A 22,262-nucleotide genomic window follows, 5' to 3' on the forward strand; every position below is an offset into this window, starting at 1 on the left:
GGGCAGAGAGCATAATGCAGGGGAGGGAGGGGACCCTGACACTCGGAGGGAGGCAGGGAGGGGACGATCCTGGAACTCGGAGGGAGGGAGGGGGAGGGGGGACTCTGGAACTGGGAGGGAGGGGGTCCCTGGCACACACTCTCACGCTCACACACACACTCTCACCCAGTCTTACTTTCTCTCTGTCACACACATACACTCGCACATTCACTCTCTCTCACACAGTCACTCTCACACACACTCTCTCAAACATACACACTCCGAGGAAAACCTTGCTAGCGCCCGTTTCATTTGTGTCAGAAATGGGCCTTTTTTAACTAGTAAATAAATAAAATTCTAACACACACATTTAGGCTTCTGGCATTTGCATATAGACATTTCAGACTATGTTTGTTGTTTCTATTTACATCTTGCTCAGCATTTGACAGTGATAATGTGCAATCTTGAAAACCTGTCTGCTTTTTATTTAAAGACTCCTGGTCTATTATGCTCTCTATTGCAACCTCACTATCGGGATGCTCTATCTCCCCTATTTTGGTGATATCTTTGAAAGATACTTTATTCCGAACCATGCGCTTTTGAGCCACCATCGGCCTTCCACCAGTTTCTAGTTTAAAAGCTGCTCTATCTCCTTTTTAAATATTGATGCCAGAGGCTGGTCCCACCCTGGTTAAAGTAGAGCCCATCCTTTTGGAATAGGCTCCCCCTTCCCCAGAATGTTGCCTAATTTCCTAAGATATTTAAAACCCTCCTGCCTGCATTCACGCATTGATACTCTGGACCTCTGCTTGTCTCTTTTGCCCTGCACATGGAATGGGGAGCATTTCTGAAAATGCTACCCTAGAGGATCTGGATTTCAGCTTTCTACTTAAGAGACTAAATTTGGCTTCCAGAACCTCCCTCCCACATTTTCCTCTGTCATTGGTACCTACATGTACCAGGACAGCCGGCTCCTCCCCAGCACTATCTACAATCCTATCTAGGTGACGTGCGAGACCTGCCACCTTTGCACCAGGCAGGCAAGTCGCCAGGCGATCCTCATGTTCACCAGCCACCCAACTATCTACATGCCTAATAATCTAATCACCAACTATAACAGCCATCCCAACTCTTCCCTCCTGGGTAGAAGCTCCTGGAGACACATCCACACATCCTCGGCATGAGAGGATATTGCATCCCCTGGTGGGCTGGTCTTGTCTATAGGATTATTTCCAACTTCACCAGGATGATGCTCTCCATTTAGGAGGCCGCCTTTCTCCAAGGCAGCACAAAGGCTGCCAGACTGGAGGTGGGACTTCTTTACAACACCCCTGTAGGCCTCCTCTAAGTACCTCTCTGTCTCCCTCAGCTCCTCCAAGTCTGCTACTCTAGCCTCAAGAGAACGGAATTGTTCTCTCAGAGCTAGGAGTTCTTTGCAATGAGCACACATATATGACCTCTCACCAACTGGGAGATAATCATACATGCAACGGTACAAAAGACCCTCTCGCTGCTGGACTGCTGTCTGTATCTTAGTATTATAGAGTTGTTTAATTAAAACTTCTTCAGGTACTAGGGATATTAGATGAATACAAAAGAGCCTTAAGATTATATGGTATAATGTGTCATTTATTTACTGTTTGCGTTGCAGAAACAAATTAAATGAAAGATCTAATTAAAACTCCAATGAAAACACTCCTCTTGTTATCCTAATAAGACTGAATTAAGTCCTGCTGTGCCTGTTAGAGGCTGTTAATGTTGTGGTACAAGTTCAAGTTTTTAAACTAGGGGGAAAAGGGTATAGAGACTAACTGATAAAGTTTGCTTTTTCTTTTCTTTTTTTATTTATTCTGCCTATCAATAACCTACAATTCCTCCTTTCAACCCCAATCTTTAAGTTCCCAAAGCACAGATCAAAATAATGTTCACTTACCATGGTGTATGAAATTCTCTATCTTAGGAAAATGACCATGAAGGGATGAACTTGCCCATAGCAGGTGTGGCTTAGGGAATAATTCTGACCCTTAAAGTAATGAATGACATAGGGACAGGGACCTGCAGTAACCGCAGAGACAGGGTCAGAGCGTGGATGGAGACAAAGTCAGTAATTTTCTACTTTGAAGCCCGTTAACTAACTGGATTGTTATTTATGTTTGAGTGATGTAGATGATATTTTGATTTTTTAGAAAAACAAGCAAACATGCTGGCCACAACTAGCAAAAATTGCATGGGAAATCCTGTACATTCCTGCTATCAGCACATCTTCTAAGAAGACATTTTCTATTGCACGAAGGACTGTGGAAGAGCTAGACTGAATCCTGAGATTGTTGATGACTTCTTATTCATCCACAGATTAAAAAATTGTAACAGTGCTTCATAGGACATATTTCTCCCCTGCTACAGCATACAGAACAGGTTGTATTTTGTACCCTGGACATTTTAATAGGGTGGATTAGGACTCCTTGGGGTAGCAGAAGTCAGCTATTGTTGGGGTTGGAAAGGTAGAAGATAATGGTGGTGGTGGTGTTATTATAGTTGCTCGTTTTCTATTTGTCATTTATAAACAGTTGCACAGCATATTGTTCCTTTTACTTTAATAAAAAGATTAAATATAAAATCGTTAAGTGTTTGAGGCTTCTGCAGATGAGGACAGAGCCCAAGGGGATGGGGCAGGGACAAAACCTGCAGGGACGGAGACAAAACCCACGAGGAAGGGGTGGGGACGGAGACACAACCCATGGAGATGGTGACAAACAGAGGAAGGAATCATAGAGATGCTGCAGTCTTTCCCATTAACAAGGCTCTGTGACCTGACATCTTCATGGTGGCCTTTTACTATGCCTTTTCTTCCTCATTTGTTCCACATTTACATCAGGTATACCAATCTTTCAGAATTAAGGGAGACACTAGAAGTGCCTTTCTAGAGGCTAAAATTGTGGTGACTGCCAAACCAGGGAAAGATCCAATGTCTGGGCTTGATCGACCTTCGGTCTGTCCCAGTATGGCAATACTTATTTTCTTATTAATACCAAGAGTAAAATCTTTGCAAAAATCGTAGACAATAATTTATCAGTAATGTTAGTCACAATTATACATTGGATCAAAATGGTTTCATGAATTTTAGATCAACTGTAGACAACTCAATATTGTTTTGTAATTCTTATCATTAGCCCAGACTAAACACACTCCTTTTGCTGCTACTGCACTGGATGCAGAAAAAAAAAGCTTTCAAGTGAGTGGACGGTGGTACTTATTTCATGTGTTGCAATGGTTTGGAAAGGGACTCCAGGTTATGTGAATGACTGGAGTGCTATATTCTGCTCCCACTGCTAGAATTGACAATGGGTTAACTTCTTCAGCTTTTGCACTGACTGGTGACAAAAAGCAAGGTTGCTCACTTTTTCCTCTTTTGTTCAAAACTGTCTTGGAACCTTTAGCAATTGCTATCTGTCACATTTGAGCTATAAAGAATCTTTGTCTATGGGATTGCGAATTCAAATTATCTCTATATGACGATGACTTGATGCTATTTCTCTAAAATGTATCCCAGCAGTATTGGATTTCATAGATTCCTTTGGTATGTTTTCAGGATACAAAGTTAATTGGAACAAAAACAAATGTCTCCTATTAAATAATGCAAGCATAGATTGGACTTTGCTTCCTACCTCCTTCGTTGATATGTGCATGATAGGTTTGATAAAACCTGGGAAGAGACTAGTCACTGAACAACTCGTACTAATTACTAAAGAACTTACTGCTCCCTCTTAAATGGTGGAAGAGATTAGAAGCCACCAAGATGGTTATAGAAAAGCTTAACTATATATTAATTATGCTACTTTTATAATTTCCATTATTAGTATTTAAAGTCAGAGTGCTTATTAGTCAAGTTTTTATGGAATAATAAACCATCAGGTTGTAACAAGGAACCGCCCTTCATATAACTCCACATCCCTTAATACCCACTGCTGGGTAGGGAGATGTCGACCCAAGAGACAACAAAGGAACAACATTGAATGTGTTCAATATTTCCTCTAAAGCATTAACGACTCAACAGCAGGTAGTGTTATCTAGAGGGTTGTTTGTTCCCACAACTCTTCATGATTCCTTCATGGTCCGAAAGTCGTTATATGAAGGAAATATGAAGAGGGGTTTTGGGAACATGTCGACAGAGATGTGGAAAGCGTTGAAAGAACTCCAACAGGACAACACTTTAATTATCTCTCGTGCTGACAAGGGAGGAGGTGTTATAGTTCAAGATAGGGAACAGTACAATAGGGAGGCAGAATGTCAATTAAAAGACAGGGAATTTTATCAGGAATTGAATCATGACCCCACTTTGGAGTTTCAGCATGATATCGATAATTTGTTGAAAAGAGCTAATCAATCTGGTATTATATCTAGCAAGGAACATAGATACCTGAACAGGCAGTTCCCGACGGTGTCCCACATTTACTTTACCCCTAAAATTCACAGAAGTTTGAACAAACCGCCAGGTCGCCTGATAGTAAACGGCAAAGGGTCGTTATGGGAACCATTATCTCAATATTTAGATTACTATTTGAGTCCAGAAGTACAAAAAATTCCATCTTATGTTAAAGATTCTACTGATATGCTGTGGCAATTGGATAATCTCCAATTGCCAGAAGATCTTGTGGTAACTCTTGTTACCCTGGATGTTAATGCGCTGTACACTAATATCCCCCAGCACAGTGCATTAGACATGATTGTGATGAAATTGAATTCAATGGAATTGTCAGGAGAACAGATATCATTGTTAAATCAAATGGCTAATATGGCCATTCTTAAGAATTACTTTTCACATCAACAGAAATTCCATCTACAGGTTAAGGGGGTAGCCATGGGGGCGACTGTTGCGCCCACGGTGGCTTGCCTCTACATGGCCTCGTTTGAGGAACTATATGTTACGCTATGTACAGCCTCTTTATAATTTTATGGCGAGGGTACATAGATCTGTTGATATGGAAAGGTGATAATACAGTATTACAGGAATTTATAACATATCTGAATCAAGTCGATAGATAATATATCTTTTTCAAGTCACGTGGGTGGTACAGAGGCGTATTTTTTTAGATAGACAAATGAATTATGAAAGAGGGAGGTTTAGCACTAGAACTTATAGGAAACCCACAGATCGGAACTCCCTTCTCCATTATGAGAGTTTTAACCCGAGTGCATTAAAAAACAGTATACCAATAGGGCAATTTTTAAGACTAAGTAGAGCTTGTTCGGATAAGGGTGATTTTATGACACAGGCAGTGGAAATGCAGAATAGATTTTCTCAGAGGGGTTACCCTAAAAGAGTGATTCATAAGGCATTTAAGAGGGCATCTAATGTACAACGTGACTGGTTGTTAACCCCCGGGAATAACCAAGCGAAGAGTGATAGTCACATCACTTGCGTTTTACCTAATGGACCAGGTATCTACATAAGTACATAAGTAATGCCATACTGGGAAAAGACCAAGGGTCCATCGAGCCCAGCATCCTGTCCACGACAGCGGCCAATCCAGGCCAAGGGCACCTGGCAAGCTTCCCAAACGTACAAACATTCTATACATGTTATTCCTGGAATTTTGGATTTTTCCAAGTCCGTTTAGTAGCGGTTTATGGACTTGTCCTTTAGGAAACCGTCCAACCCATTTTTAAACTCTAAGATCAGGGATATCATTAATAAACATTGGCCCATGTTGGGGATTTTAGAGGGTTTTGAGAATAAGCCCAGGTATGCTTGCACAAGGGGGCAGAACATTGGAGAACTCTTAAAAAAAGGAGGCAGCAGGTATAGCATGGAAGGAGGTCATACCAAGTGCAAAAGGTTGTGTTTATTGCCCATATGCGCTGGAAACAAAATGAATAATGGTACCAAATCAGGCACATGATAAAAAATTCTGTTTGCAAGACAAGACAGATTGTGAGTCTGACATGGTGATATATGCTGTCACTTGCCCGTGTGGACTGTGGTACATTGGCCAAACAGTTAAAGTGAAATTTCGTTTGGCACAACATCTAAGCAATATACACCTATCCAAAATAGATACGCCACTGGTAGAGCACTGGATGACTGAGAGACATGCTATATCTGATCTTAAATTTGTAGTATTGGTGCAATTTAGAGTGGGGGAACGGGGAAATATATTTCAGAAAATGATGTGTAAAGAACAACGATTAATATATGACTGGCGCACAGTACACCCTACAGGGCTGAATAAGGAAGTGGAGTGGGCTGGGTTATGAGTTTTTTCTTAGTAGGAGGAGCCATTATTCCTGTGTATTTAGAGAGAACGCATGCGCTGGCATTTTCAGCAGCAGCGCCATTATCCTGTGACTCCTGAGGGAGATCAGACCTATGGAAGCAGCCGTATTGATCCTGAAGGTATTTCTTGTAGAGATGAAGTGTAAAAAGTACATAATAAGTGTTACTAGTATTGGTAAAACGTTATTCCTATGGTTTTAATTCTGTTTCCTCATTGTTAAACCCCTGAAGACGCCTCCGGGTGAAACACATCGATTGCGTTGGGTTTAACACTGTTAGAAGCTGTTTATTTAACCGACCAACTGAGGACATGTTTGTGATTGAAAGTTGGTGAGGTGTGGTATTCACTTTGGATAGTGAGACGCTACAGGACTGAAGTGTTATGGGAAGGAATGAAAACATTTTCCCATGGACATTAATAATAACTGAAGGTCTTTTGATATAAGGTTGGAAGTGGCACAGAGAAGAAGTATTAAGGAAGAAACTGAAGTTTTGTGGATTGATTGCCATGCAACATAGAGTCAAGGACTTGTGAATATACAATTGGAATATACTTCAGTGGATTGGTTAAAAAACTCATGAATGCAGAGTGGTATCTTCAGTTAAAAAATTGAGTCAAGAAATTGTTAAAAAAAATGTTCAAATAGTTTTGATCCCTTGCACCTTGGATCCTGTAAGGTCTTGTATAACAGCTCGCAGAGTAAAAAACTTGCATCAGGCGTGGATGCTGTTTAAAAACACCATCCTGGAGGTTCAGGACAAATATATTCCACGTATTAGAAAAAAGGGAAAAAAGACTAAACGTCAGCCGGCGTGGCTAAACAGTAAGATAAAGGAAATCATTAGAGCCAAAAAACTATCCTTTAGAAAGTGGAGAAGAGAACCAACTGAAAGTAACAGGATAGATCATAAGGAATGCCAAGCCAAATGCAAAGCGGAGATAAGGAGGGCAAAAAAGGACTTTGAGAAGAAATTAGCGTTGGAAGCAAAAATACATAGTAAAAACTTTTTTAGATACATTAAAAGCAGGAAACCGGCCAAAGAGTCGGTTGGGCCGCTGGACGAAAATGGTGTTAAAGGGGCGATCAAGGAGGACAAAGCCGTAGCGGAGAAATTAAATGAATTCTTTGCTTCGGTCTTCACCGAGGAGGATTTGGGGGGGACACCGGTGCCGGAAAGAATATTTGAAGCGGGGGAGTCGGAGAAACTAACAAATTCTCTGTAACCTTGGAGGATGTAATGGGTCAGTTCAGCAAGCTGAAGAGTAGTAAATCACCGGGACCTGATGGTATTCATCCCAGAGTATAATAGAACTAAAAAATGAACTTGCGGAGCTACTGTTAGAAATATGCAATCTGTCCCTAAAATCGAGTGTAATACCGGAAGACTGGAGGGTAGCCAATGTTACTCCGATTTTAAGAAAGGTTCCAGAGGAGATCCTGGAAATTATAGACCGGTGAGTCTGACGTCGGTGCCGGGCAAGATGGTGGAGGCTATTATTAAGAATAAAATTGCAGAGCATAACAAAAACATGGACTGATGAGACAAAGTCAGCACGGATTTAGTGAAGGGAAGTCTTGCCTCACCAATCTAATGCATTTTTTTGAGGGGGTAAGCAAACATGTGGACAATGGGGAGCCGGTTGATATTGTATATCTGGATTTTCAGAAGGCGTTTGACAAGTGCCGCACGAAAGACTCCTGAAGAAATTGCAGAGTCATGGAATCGGAGGTAGGGTATTATTATGGATTAAGAACTGGTTGAAAGATAGGAAGCAGAGAGTAGGATTGCGTGGCCAGTATTCTCAGTGGAGGAGGGTAGTTAGTGGGGTCCCGCAGGGGTCTGTGCTGGGTCCGTTGCTTTTTAATGTATTTATAAATGACCTAGAGATGGGAATAACTAGTGAGGTAATTAAATTCGCCGATGACACAAAATTATTCAGGGTCGTCAAGTCGCAGGAGGAATGTGAACGATTACAGGAGGACCTTGCGAGACTGGGAGAATGGGCGTGCAAGTGGCAGATGAAGTTCAATGTTGACAAGTGCAAAGTGATGCATGTGGGTAAGAGGAACCCGAATTATAGCTACGTCTTGCAAGGTTCCGCGTTAGGAGTTACGGATCAAGAAAGGGATCTGGGTGTCGTCGTCGATGATACGCTGAAACCTTCTGCTCAGTGTGCTGCTGCGGCTAGGAAAGCGAATAGAATGTTGGGTGTTATTAAGAAGGGTATGGAGTCCAGGTGTGCGGATGTTATAATGCCGTTGTATCGCTCCATGGTGCGACCGCACCTGGAGTATTGTGTTCAGTACTGGTCTCCGTATCTCAAAAAAGATATAGTAGAATTGGAAAAGGTACAGCGAAGGGCGACGAAAATGATAGTGGGGATGGGACGACTTTCCTATGAAGAGAGGCTGAGAAGGCTAGGGCTTTTCAGCTTGGAGAAGAGACGGCTGAGGGGAGATATGATAGAAGTGTATAAAATAATGAGTGGAATGGATCGGTGGGATGTGAAGCGACTGTTCACGCTATCCAAAAATACTAGGACTAGAGGGCATGAGTTGAAGCTACAGTGTGGTAAATTTAAAACGAATCGGAAGAAATTTTTCTTCACCCAACGTGTAATTAGACTCTGGAATTCATTGCCGGAGAACGTGGTACGGGCGGTTAGCTTGACGGAGTTTAAAAAGGGGTTAGATAGATTCCTAAAGGACAAGTCCATAGACCGCTATTAAATGGACTGGAAAAATTCCTCATTTTTAGGTATAACTTGTCTGGAATGTTTTTACGTTTGGGGAGCGTGCCAGGTGCCCTTGACCTGGATTGGCCACTGTCGGTGACAGGATGCTGGGCTAGATGGACCTTTGGTCTTTCCCAGTATGGCACTACTTATGTACTTATGTACTTATGTATGAATATAAGGAGTATGATTGAAAAGCGTGAGTGGGGATTGGATCAATGGTGGAGGAAAAGAGGAATATAGAAATATCATTAGGAAATATGTGTAAAAATGATTTAAGTTTGCAATAAAAGTAAAAAAGCATAAAAGTGTAGTTACTTAAGGGTGGATTTAAATATAATTCGTAACTAAAAAGGAAAAGAGAGCTCATTGTTAGAGGTAACACTGAATTCAATGGGAATATCCTGAAAACTCTGACTGGCTGGGTGTGCACTGACGACTGGGTTGAAAACCTCTGGTCTACGTGGCTAATGAGTTTTTATGGCTTTCCCTCCAGGAGTTTATCTAATATTCTTTTAAATCCTGCCATGTTGGTCACCTTGACCAAATCCTCTAGCAACAGATTCCATAACTTTATCATGCAATGTGTAAAAAAAAAAAAAAAGAGTTCTATTTGTTTTCAATCTGCTGGTCACTAGTTTCATATTTTTGTGTTATTTAACTGGTTAAACAACTGTTCCCTATTTAACCATATTCATAATTCTATAAACATATCACATCTCCTTTCAGTTGTCTTTTCTCCTAGTGGCCCTACAGATGCTGCATACCGGTGAAGACTAAATTGAAAGTTTTTACCTCTGATTGGATCACGGACCAACTATTTTATGAAGCAGTCATTTATGTTATTTAGAAACTATTTCCCTTGCATGTCCAGATGAAGCATTTACCCAACTAATACAGGTATAAGGTAAAATTATGTATAATCATACCTGATAATTTTCTTTCCATTAATCATAGCTGATCAATCCATAGACTGGTGGGTTGTGTCCATCTACCAGCAGGTGGAGATAGAGAGCAAACTTTTGCCTCCCTATATGTGGTCATGTGCTGCCGGAAACTCCTCAGTATGTCGATATCAAAGCTCCATCCGCAGGACTCAGCACTTAGAGAATTACACCCACGAAGGGACACTCTGCCCAGCTCACCACCGCCGAAACGGGGGAGGGGAATTAACCCAGCTCATCCCCACACAAGTGGGGGAGGGGAATCCGTCCAGCTCATCCCCGCGGAGCGGGGGAGGGACACCACACCCGCCGATGCGGGGGGATCTGGCTTATCCTGCAACCGCAACCGCGGGAGTAGCTGACTGACCCTAACACCGCCGAAGCGGGAGGGGTACAAAGCTGCCCTACAGCCGCACGAAGCGGGAGGGAGTGCCGGCAGAATTTATGTCTCAATCCAGCCCCGTAAAACGGAGGGGAGAGGAATGCAGCAGCTCACTGTAACACAAAGTCGTCTCAACTCTTGAAGAATCCAAGTGAAAGAAGAACTTGAACACGAAGTCCTCCTGAAGTAACTGAAGGCTAAACTTGAACCTAAAATTCAACCAGAATATAAACAGTACAGATATCTGGGAGGGGCTATGGATTGATCAGCTATGATTAATGGAAAGAAAATTATCAGGTATGATTATACATAATTTTACCTTCCATATCATCAAGCTGATCAATCCATAGACTGGTGGGATGTACCGAAGCAGTACTCACCCAGGGCGGGACATAGAAATCCCTGACCTCAACACTGAAGCTCCAAACCGGGCCTCCGCCCGTGCAGCCACAGTCAAACGGTAATGCTTGGAGAATGTATGAGCCGAAGCCCACGTTGCCGCCTTGCATATCTCTTCCAAGGAGACGGATCCGGCCTCTGCCATCGAGGCCGCCTGAGCTCTCGTGGAGTGAGCCTTCAGCTGGATAGGCGGCACCTTCCCCGCGGCCACATAAGCCGCTGCAATGGCTTCCTGGACCCATCTTGCCACTGTAGGCTTAGCAGCCTGCAGACCCTTACGAGGACCTGCAAACAGGACAAACAGATGATCCGATTTCCGGGAATCATTGGTCACTTCCAAGTATCTGATGATGACTCGTCTCACATCCAGATATTCAAGAGCGGAGTACTCCTCTGGGTAGTCCTCCCTACGAAAGGAAGGGAGACAGAGCTGCTGATTCACATGGAAGCGAGAACCAATCTTGGGCAGGAAGGAAGGCACTGTGCGAATAGTCACTCCTGCCTCAGTGCACTGCAGAAAAGGCTCTCGACATGAGAGCGCCTGGAGCTCGGAAACTCTTCTGTCTGAAGTGATAGCCACCAAAAAGACTGCTTTCAACGTCAGGTCTTTCAGAGATGCCCTCGACAAGGGTTCCAAAGGCGGCTTCTGCAATGCTCTTAGCACCAGGTTGAGATTCCACGCAGGCACCACTGAGTGCAGAGGAGGGCGCAGGTGATTAACTCCCTTGAGAAAGCGCACCACATCTGGCTGCGAAGCCAGGGAAGCACCCTTCAGGCGGCCCCTGAAGCAAGCCAGAGCCGCTACCTGGACTTTAAGGGAACTGAGCGACAGGCCTTTCTCCAGACCTTCTTGCAGGAACGCCAACACTGAAGAAATTGGAGCAGTGAAGGGAGAAAGTGAGCCTGCTTCACACCATGCTGCAAAGATACGCCAAACCCTGGCGTCAGCAGTAGAAGTAGAGCGCTTCCTCGCTCTCAGCATAGTGGCGATGACCTTGTCTGAGAAGCCCTTCTTCCTCAGACGCTGCCGCTCAATAGCCAGGCCGTAAGACCAAAGGGAGAGGGATCCTCCATCACCACGGGACCCTGATGTAACAGGCCCTGCTCCACTGACAGCCGCAGAGGATCGTCGACTGAGAGCCTGAACAAGTCCGCATACCAGGGACGTCTGGGCCAATCCGGACCCACCAGGATTACCCTGCCGGGATGCTTTGCCACCCGGTCTAGCACCCTGCCCAACATGGGCCAGGGCGGGAACACATAGAGGAGCTCTTGTGTCGGCCACTGTTGGAGAAGAGCATCTACTCCCAGGGATCGAGGGTCCCGTCCTCTGCTGAAAAAGCGCGGCACTTGGCCATTGGCCGATGACGCCATCAGATCTAGGCTCGGCTGGCCCCAGCGCTTCGTGATGTCCAAGAACGCCTGAGCAGATAGTTGCCACTCTCCGGGCTCCAAGGTATGGCGACTGAGAAAGTCCGCCTTGACATTCATGACTCCGGCAATGTGGGCCGCTGAAAGCTGCTCCAGGTTCGCTTCCGCCCACTGGCAAAGACTCATAGCCTCCTGGCTAGAGGGGCGCTCTGGTACCTCCCTGGCGGTTGATATAGGCCACAGCCGTGGCATTGTCCGACAGGACCCGTACAGGCTTCAACACAAGTACCGGGATGAACTCCAATAACACCAAGCGAATGGCTCTGAGTTCCAGGAGGTTGATAGACCACTTGCCTCTGCAGGAGACTAGAGCCCCTGCGCTGTCCTTCCCAAGCAGTGGGCTCCCCAGCCCATCAAAGAGGCGTCTGTCGTGACGACAATCCACTCCGGGGTCACCAGAGGCAATCCTGCAGACAACTTGTCTGTCTGCGTCCACCAGCTCAGCGCCTTGCGCACTGCTGGGTCCACGGGAAGGCGCACAGCATAATCCTCCGACATCGGAGTCCAGCGCAGCAGCAGAGATAGCTGTAGTGGTCTCATATGAGCCCTGGCCCAGGGCACTACTTCCATCGTGGCCGTCATAGAGCCCAACAGCTGCACGTAGTCCCAAGCCCGAATAGGAGAGGCTACTAGGAACTAGTCCACCTGAGCCTGAAGCTTGACAATCCGATTGTCTGGCAGGAACACTCTGCCCACTTGGGTGTCGAATCGAACTCCCAGATACACCAGGGACTGAGTCGGGCGCAGCTGGCTCTTCTTCCAGTTGATGATCCATCCCAGGGAGCTCAAAAGAGCAACTACCCGGTCCATAGCTTTGCCGCACTCTGCATAAGAGGGGGCTCGGATCAACCAGTCGTCCAGATAAGGATGGACTTGTACTCCTTCCTTTAGCAGGAAGGCCGCTATGACCCCCATTACTTTGGAAAAGGTCCGCGGAGCAGTAGCCAACCCGAAAGGGAGGGCTCTGAACTGGAAGTGTCGTCTCAGGACTGTAAAACGCAGAAAGCGTTGGAGAGGAGGCCAGATGGGAATATGCAGGTACGCTTCCTTGATGTCCAAGGAAGCCAAGAACTCTCCTGCCTTCACTGCCGCTATAACAGAGCGGAGAGTCTCCATGCGAAAGTGCCTCACTTTCCAGGCCCGATTGACCCCTTTGAGGTCGAGGATAGGCCGGACAGAACCTCCTTTCTTTGGAACCACAAAGTAAATGGAGTAACGTCCCTTGCCAATCTGATTTTTTGGCACCGGAACGACCGCACCCAGGCGGATCAGGTTGTCCAAGGTCTGCTGCACTACCACAGCTTGACGGGAGACTTGCAGGGAGAGAGTACAAACCCGTCTCTTAAGGGTTGGCAGAACTCTAGCTTGTAGCCGTCTCTGATGACTTCCAGCACCCACGCGTCTGAAGTTATAGTGGTCCACTCGCCCAGAAACGAGGACAGCCGTCCTCCAATCTGCACTGGGGCGTGGACCAAGGCCCCGTCATTGGGTACGAGACCCTGGGGGAGGACCGGAGGGAGCACCTCCGGGACGGCGGTCTCTGCGAAAGGAATGCTGCTTGGTGGAGAAATTCCTCTTGAAGGAAGAGGGGGCAGAGGAACCCGACTTGCCCGGGCGGTATGGAGGTATCGGGACGAGTACTAACCCGAGCCCTGACCTCTGGTAATTTCTTGCCCTTAGACGTGCCGAGATCGGTCACGATTTTGTCCAGCTCGACCCCAAAGAGCAGCTTGCCTTTAAAAGGCAATCTAGCCAGGCGGGATTTAGAGGCTTGGTCAGCAGACCAATGTTTCAGCCAAAGCCACCGCCGCGCAGAGACTGTCTGAGCCATGCCTTTAGCTGAGGCTCTCCAGACATCATACAGCAAGTCTGCCAAATAGGCTAAGCCCGATTCCAGGGCTGGCCAATCAGCCCTCAAGGAATGATCCGAGGGGGAAGCCCGCTGCACCATAGTCCGGCACGCCCTGGCCACATAGGAGCCGCAAACTGAGGCCTGCAAACTTAAAGCAGCTGCCTCCAAGGACGACCTTAAGGCCGCCTCCAATCTTCTGTCTTGGGCGTCCTTTAGGGCCGTGCCACCTTCCACCGGCAACGCCATTTTCTTAGTCACCGCAGTGATTAAAGAATCCACGGTAGGCCACAGATAGGCCTCACGTTCACTCACAGCCAAAGGATAGAGGCGGGACATAGCCCTAGCCACTTTAAGGCTCGTTTCCGGGACATCCCATTGAGCCGCAATTAAGGTGTGCATGGCATCATGCACGTGGAAGGTTCTAGGCGGGCGCTTCGTCCCCAGCATAATGGCAGAGCCAACAGGGGCTGAGGGAGAGACGTCCTCCGGAGAGGAAATCTTCAAAGTGTCCATGGCCTGTAACAACAGGTTGGGCAAATCCTCTGGGCTAAAAAGCCACGCTGCAGAGGGGTCATCCGCTCCATCCGAGCGGGGATCTATCTCCTCCAAGGAATCCGCAAAGGATCGTTGGGAGACCTCAGACACGCTGCCCTCATCTACATCGGAGGAGACAAAAGTCCTCCAAGGCCTGGAAATCAACCCGAGGGCGTTTACCTCTGGGAACCTCAACCTCTTTATCAGAAGAGGGAGCAGGGGCAGCGTTTTGCATGAGGAAAGCCTGATGCAGCAGCAAAACAAACTCGGGGGAGAAACCCCCCAGACTGTGCACTTCCGCAGCCTGGGCAACAGCCCTAGGCGCACTCTCAACCGGCGCTCGCAATAGCGGGGGAGAGACATGCTGCGCATCCAAAATGGCGTCCGGCGCGAAACTCCGTGAAGGAGCCACGCGGGAAGAACGGTGCTTAACTTTAGCTGCTTTTGTGCCGTCGCCCAAATTAAGGGCGTTCATGGCATTAATGTCTCCAACCTCAAGGGCGGCCCCGAAGAAGCCGTCCGAGCCGCGTGGCCGGCCAAGATGGCGGAGGCGAGGAGCGGGGGATGGGCGTTTATGGCGGGAAAAAACCGCCACGCCGGAGGAACGACCGGGACATTCATCGGTCACTAAACTATCACCCATCAAGGGCGAATCAGGTTGTAAAACCCCCGCATCCCCTCTAGAAGCGCTCCAGCGATCCGGGGAGCGACCCTTTGCGCCCTCGCCCTCAGACGCCATTGCCACGAGGAGAAGAATCGGGGAACCCCCTGCCCGCTATAAAAAGGTAAAATTACCTGCTTGCCGCTCCGAGCTGTAACGAACTGGTGTCCCAGTGAGTAGCTGCAATGAACGTTTAAAGAAACGTCGAATTAAACGCCTTTAAAGACGTTTAAAATATATATATATTTTTTTTTTTAAACGGAGCCAGCGGGAGGGGGGAGAAAAGGAGGGACCTGGCACCACCAGGTTTGCACTTGCTCAAAAGAGCCCTCAACCCCAGGCCTCAACAAAACCTAAGGATTAGGCTTGGAGGCCTAGCCAGAGCTGCTGCTGTGTGTGACCACCACCTGCTGAGATAGAGAACATACTGAGGAGTTTCCGGCAGCACATGACCACATATAGGGAGGCAAAAGTTTGCTCTCTATCTCCACCTGCTGGTAGATGGACACAACCCACCAGTCTATGGATTGATCAGCTTGATGATATGGAATTGAAGATTTGTTAGTGAAATGCTGACAGAAATTAGGTTATCTTCATTCTGTCCAGATTGATGATAGTATAACTATTATGCCCCCCTTCACACATGGAATTTCTATCCATAAAGTTTCCACATGGCATTTTATTCCTGCAGAACTTTTATCCTGCATGATTCTATGCCACCCTTAACATACAATCCCATCCCTCCACCAATTTGATTCTCCTTTTACCCCAGTATCATATTGACTGTCCTCCTCTGACCAGGTCTCATAAAGGCTTATTTGTCTAACTTTTCATTTACTATCGAATATTCTAACTCTCCCATCTAATTTTTTTAGACATCTGGTATTCATATACAATCATGACTGAAAACTTTATATTGGTTCCCAGTGGTAGCCAGAAATATTATTCAAGACTTTATGCCTTGTGTTCAAAATTCATTATAGTATGAGTTCTGGTTGCTAATCTCATTTGGGGTCTTTTACAAAAGTGCATTTTTAGCGCATGCTAAATGCTAGAGAAGCCCATAGGAATATATGGGCTTCTCTACCATTTTGCGCACACTTATTTTTAGAGCGTGCTAAAAATGCCAGGACCCTTAGTTTCCTTACCCAATGACTGTCATTCTACTAGGTTGATTCACAAGAATAAGTTTTCCTATGTTATTTGTTCATTAAATCTTATTTCTTCTTGCAAAAAAAGTTCATCTTTGTTGTAGTGAAATATTGGAATTCTTTTCCTAATGAGTTACGACTTGAAACCGGTTATTTGAACTTTTATAAAACAACTGAAAATCTGGCTGTTTAATAAGTATCTAAATATTAGACAGGTATTTCTTGTTAGTAGATTTATTTTAATTCTGGTGTTAATGAATTGTGATTGACTTTTTTGATTAGTAAACCATTACTGAGCTTTTGATTTGTAATGGTATATAAAATGTTTTATGTTATGTGATCAAAAGAATGTTCTTATTTCAATTTACAACATGTGTAGCAGTTGATGGGGATAATTTGGATTTATTTCTGTTTGTTCTTTATTAAATATTACTTGGCTACAACAGTTTTTAATCAAACTTCTGTATTGGGATATCCTAACTTCTGTATTTGACAAATATTTCTTGAAGATACTTTACTCTGAACCGCATGCTCCTGAGTGACTTTCCCTTCTCCAGATCCTAGTTTAAAAGTTGATCTCTCCCCTTTTTAAAAGTTTAGTACCTGCAGCCTGATTCTACACCGGTGAAGGTGCAGCCTATCCTTTCAAATAGGCACCCACTTCCCCACAATGTTACCTAATTCCTAACAAATGTAAATCTTTCCTCCCTGCACCATTAGCTCATCCACACACAGACTGGAGAACTGCCTGCTTTTTGGGTACTGCATGTGGAACAGGGAGTTTCTGGAGGTTCTTTCTAGCTTTCAACCTAAAAGCCTAAATTTGGCTTCTAGAACCCACTCCTGAACTCTCTATGTAACTGATACTCACATGTACCAAGACAGCTGGCTCCCCCAAAGCACTATCTAAAATCCAATTCTAGGTGACATGTGAAGTCTGCCTCTTTTGCACCAGGTAGAACGTGACCACGTGATCCTCACATCCACCAGCCACCCAGCTATTTACATGCTTAATGACTGAACTGCTAACTAAAATGCCAATCCTAACCTATTCCTTCTGGGCAAAACCTCCTGGAGACACTGCATCTCCTGGAGGACAGGTCATAGCTAAAGGATTACTTCCTAGCATACCAAGATGTTATTTTCAGATGACCTTTCTCCTCCAAGGCAGCATGAAGGCTACATAAGTACATAAGTATTGCCATACTGGGAAAGACCAAAGGTCCATCAAGCCCAGCATCCTGTTTCCAACAGTGGCCAATCCAGGTCACAAATACCCGGCAAGATCCCCAAAGTGTACAAAACATTTTATACTGCTTATCCCAGAAATAGTGGTTGTCATACTGAAGAATATATATATATCTATATACATCTGCCTTAGCTCCTCCTGTTACTCTAGCCTTCAATGACTGGACATATTCCCTGAGAGGCAGGAGCTCTTTGCACTGAGTACACACATATAACACACACCAACCGAGAGGTAATCAAACGTGTGACATTTAATACAAAAGATTGAATATCCTCCCTTTCGCCACTGGACTGTTAATATTGGTGAGTTTAGTTATTAGAATTTGCTAAATTAATCTAAAGTCCCTAAAACATATTTGGTATATAAACTTTATGTTATTTTGTGTTGGCTTCTCAATGAACTGCAAATAATCTGCTAAGGATTTATCACTTAATGATGAAAATGCCCTTTGATGAGTTTTACCTTAACTCCTCTTACTTGGAATCTCCTTACTCATCCCTAGTCTTTTCTTCTCCTTTTTCCTATACCATATCCCTCTCTGTCACTATCCCTTTTGCTTATCCTATCTCTGTTTATCTTCCCATATCCAACTCATTTATTTAAAACCTCCCTATTATTATGTTTATTCAGCTTGTAATATTTCTCCTTACAAGACTTTGTTATTCTAGTTACAATGTAAGCTGCATTGAACCTGCTATGTGTGGGAAAGCGCGGGGTACAAATGTAATAAATAAATAAATAAATATAATTGGAAATAAATTAAGGATATGCCTGGTCTGTGTAGAAAAGAGTCTACTTAAAGCTAGTGCAAATTGATGTTAAACTTTGAAAGCAAGTTAATATTTAATTTTTATGCTCTAGGACTGTTAGAAAACAACTAAAGCTATCAGTAGGGATGTTAAAGGGCAGCTAAAGCTAGTTCAAGCTGGGTAAATTTCTTTATTCTCCAGGAAAGTGTTTAGGTCCCTGGAATGACAAGATCAATGATTTTCCTGTGCTTCCTTACTACTGCTGCAGCCCCTGCATTAGATGCTCCAAGTCCATCCTGCTACAGTGATAAGTCATATGAGTAGCAGAGGAACAGAGGGTCTAGGTTTTGCAGCTCTTCCTGTGTTCTACCATCATGATCCCAGCAAATGTTAAGGTGCCATGAAGCATTCTCTAGCACTTCTGGAAAACAGATATGAAACTCAGGATACCAGAGGCAACACTAGCTTCAAATGTCTAACACCCTAAAAGTCCAGAAAAGCAGGTAATTGCTTTAGGTTGTGTCCTTTGTACTCCTCTCTACTTCCTTGGTTAATGATATCTTCTAAACAACTAAAGGAGTCTTAAAAACATAATGGTGGCTGAAGCCTCAGGAAAGAACAAGTTGGATTTTTAATGTTGTGAAACTCCAAAGTGTTTGTAATGTAAAACATGACAGCCTTGTGTTCTGAACATAAGAATAGCCACTTCAGACCAATGGTCCATCTAGCTCAGTATCCTGTTTCCAACAGTGGCTAATCCAGGTCACAAGTACCAGCATTTTTTGGCCACTGCCAACAAATGGCTATTTGGGTACATATATGCAAACATTTGTGTATCTTAGCATTATTGCTGGTACATAACATCCATCACATACATATTTCATTTTCAATTTCAATGTGGTGGGGTTCTGATTTAGAACTGTGTCTTATAAACTGCATGTTTGCTGCCTAATGCCACAGGCAGCTGGGCTTGCATATGGCCATGTATCTTTCCAGCCATTACTTTGACAGAAGGATTTGTGACGGTTATTTGATGTTACCCTCTGTTTAATATGGTTTGTGCTGGGTTTTTTTTTTTGTACTATAAACATGTGAGAGGATTAAATTTTATGATTATTATTATTTACTGGAACATTCACTATACAACAGTTATAGTAAGCATCGTTGAGCAGCCCCTGACGCAGCCCTGCTGGGCGAAACACGGCCTGTGTCGGGCAGTATACTCTCTATACTTTATTAAAGCTTGTTTGCGTTTACCACTGATCTGCTTCATTGTTTTCTACTTTGGAGTTTGCGGATTGTTTGCCTTGTTTTCTTGAATGTCATATCGCTTTCTAATTCACATACAAATACTTTGGGAAGTGGTTCCTACTACACAGTTTATAAAACAACGGTACATATTTATGTGACCCAGATTCCATGAGCACATCTACTCCTACCTGCCCTATATATAATTACCCTCCATGTAAGCATCAGAGATCACAGTCCTCTTTGCAGAGAAAAATCATAGACTGTGCTAACATTGGCAGGCTGTAATTAATATAGTGTAAAATTACAAAAGTTGAATAAAAGAAAGAGAAAATGCAGCGTTAATATCTAGCTTCTCTTTTTGTGTTTAAAATATAACATTCCTGCCCGAGATTACAAAGAAACAGGTGCAGTGTCTGATTACTTGGAAATAATGTATAAAGCATCGCCCTTTTTTCTTTACTGTAGACCCACTTATCTATGAATCATTTAAGGAAAAAAAAAAAGAATATTCATTATAAAAGGAAATGAAATTCTGAAGAACTGGTAATTGTACTTTCAGAATGTAAAAATCTCTTCACAGTATGGTGTCCTAAGCATTTATAATCTGTTTTATAGAACTGTAAGGACAGTAGATATAGAGCATATCACAAAACAGATACCAGATGATAAACTAGAGATATTCTATTTAGTGATACAAGGCTTAAACAACACGCTACTACAAGTTGTAGGATCCCTGCGAGGAGATGTGGGGAAATTGTCTCAGGCTCAAATTGATTTATCAGGTAAAGTGACTGAGCAAACAACCAGGATGGATTTCCTAGAAACAGAGGTAAATTCCACAAAGTCTTCCATTTTAGCAGTCATAAAAGACAATAACTTTCAAAGGAAAAAAATTGAGTATCTGGAGAATCAACTGAGGAAGTATAACCTTCGTTTTTTGAATTTTCCTAAGTCCCCGCTTATTCCAGCCAAAGAAATGTTGAAAAAATACTTTAGTGAAATTTTGGGTATCCCCCCAGAAGCATTTCCTCCACTGACTAGAGTGCAATACATATCTGGGGCTGGTATTGGGAATTTGCAACCTCCTCAGACTGACTTAAATTTGACACAGTTTCTGGAAAGCTCAATGGAAGTTGTTACAGAAAGGACTACTTTACTGGTATCGTTTGCTCTAGAACTGGACCGTAATAATGTGTTTACACTCTTTCTCTGTCACATTTCCACGCCTTTCCTGGGATCAAAAATTCAACTTTTTCCTGATCTCTCTCTCGAGAGACACAAAAAAGAAGAAAAGATTTTTTATTAATGAAAACAAGGGTCCTACAATTGGGAGGGACCTTTATACTTAAGTTCCCCTGTAAATGTTGTATTTCTTTAGAATCCACAAATTATATCTTTTTTGACCCAGTGAAGCTTACAGAATTTATTACTAGTAAAGAGTAACGTGATGTAAGCCTTGATCAATAACGCTAAATCGGCTACGCCGACCTGAATTCTTGTCCTTCCTTTGTTTTGATTAATTTCCTTTATGTATGGTTAATTTGAGTTCCTAACTTGGATCGTTTAATGTGGACTAACAAAAATCTTTATTGTACCTGTTAGATTTATTTAGTATATCAGATTTCTTAAATTCTAAATTTGTGTTATTTGACATGAATGTAAATGTTAAAAATTAATAAAAAAAAAAAGTTTATAAATGGCTACATTACCATGAATTCATAGCAACACAGACAAAATAAAACATACCTCATGCTATTTCATTCATAATAAGCATATTCAGGAGGAATTCATTTTATAATTTAAAGTTAACTGCACATTTTTAATACATAATATTTTATAGGGAAATTATTTTAATTTGATTTTTACCTTTTACTTTCTGCAATCAGTAAATTTTGATTTACATTTTTAGCATTAGTTTTTAATATTCATTGACATAGGATGTAACTTTTTAGCACTGAATAAGATTATTATAATTTTTAAGCTCTCACTTGTACAATGTACTTTAAGACAAAGTTTGGATTAATATTTTTCAACAGTAAAGGGTTTCCATTAGAATATTTGGCCAATTACTTCTACAGTCTGGGTCCAGTAAATGGCAAAAAACAGATCAGGATCAATGATGGAGTGGCCTTCGACAGCAACTACAGTAGTTGGGAAGACAGACTGGTGCCAGGCAGACTTCTAAGGTCTGTGCCCCAAAATTGGAAGGAAGGACAGGAGATAAAGTATGCAGTATTTAATCATGAAGAAATGGAACCTGTGCAAAGTCTTGGCCAACTTGATGGGCAAACCGGATTGACCATACAGGTCTTTTTATCCGCCAACATTTACTATGTTACTTTAGACCAAGTGTTAAAAGAAAACTTTTCTTGTTTTAGGGGTCTTTTTGCTAAGGTATGGCAAAAAGTGGCCTTAGAATGCCTTTGAGCAGGTTTTTCCTGCACTTTAAGGCCATTTTTATCACAGCCATAAAACCCATAGATAAAATGGCCTATGTAAAATGAGTTAATGCGCAACAAAGTGTTTTGTAAGATTCCCATGAACTTGTGAAATTTGTTCCAGGTCTCATCACTCTATTGCGACAAAGACACAAGCAAGGAGAGAGACAGAGACAGACTGAGAATGACAGAGAAATATTTTCTGTGTAGTATAGGGTTAGAAGAAAACAG

General features: G+C 43.4%; 1 protein-coding gene across 3 annotated transcripts in view; it reads right to left on the reverse strand.

The window, feature by feature from the left end:
* UNC13B (unc-13 homolog B) overlaps window positions 1–22,262 on the reverse strand; it is a 763,085-nt gene that overhangs the window by 119,352 nt on the left and 621,471 nt on the right. The gene's annotated exons all lie outside the window — the stretch shown is intronic.

The sequence above is a fragment of the Microcaecilia unicolor genome, chromosome 2 (genome assembly GCF_901765095.1).
Source record: "Microcaecilia unicolor chromosome 2, aMicUni1.1, whole genome shotgun sequence".
Classification (NCBI taxonomy): domain Eukaryota; kingdom Metazoa; phylum Chordata; class Amphibia; order Gymnophiona; family Siphonopidae; genus Microcaecilia; species Microcaecilia unicolor.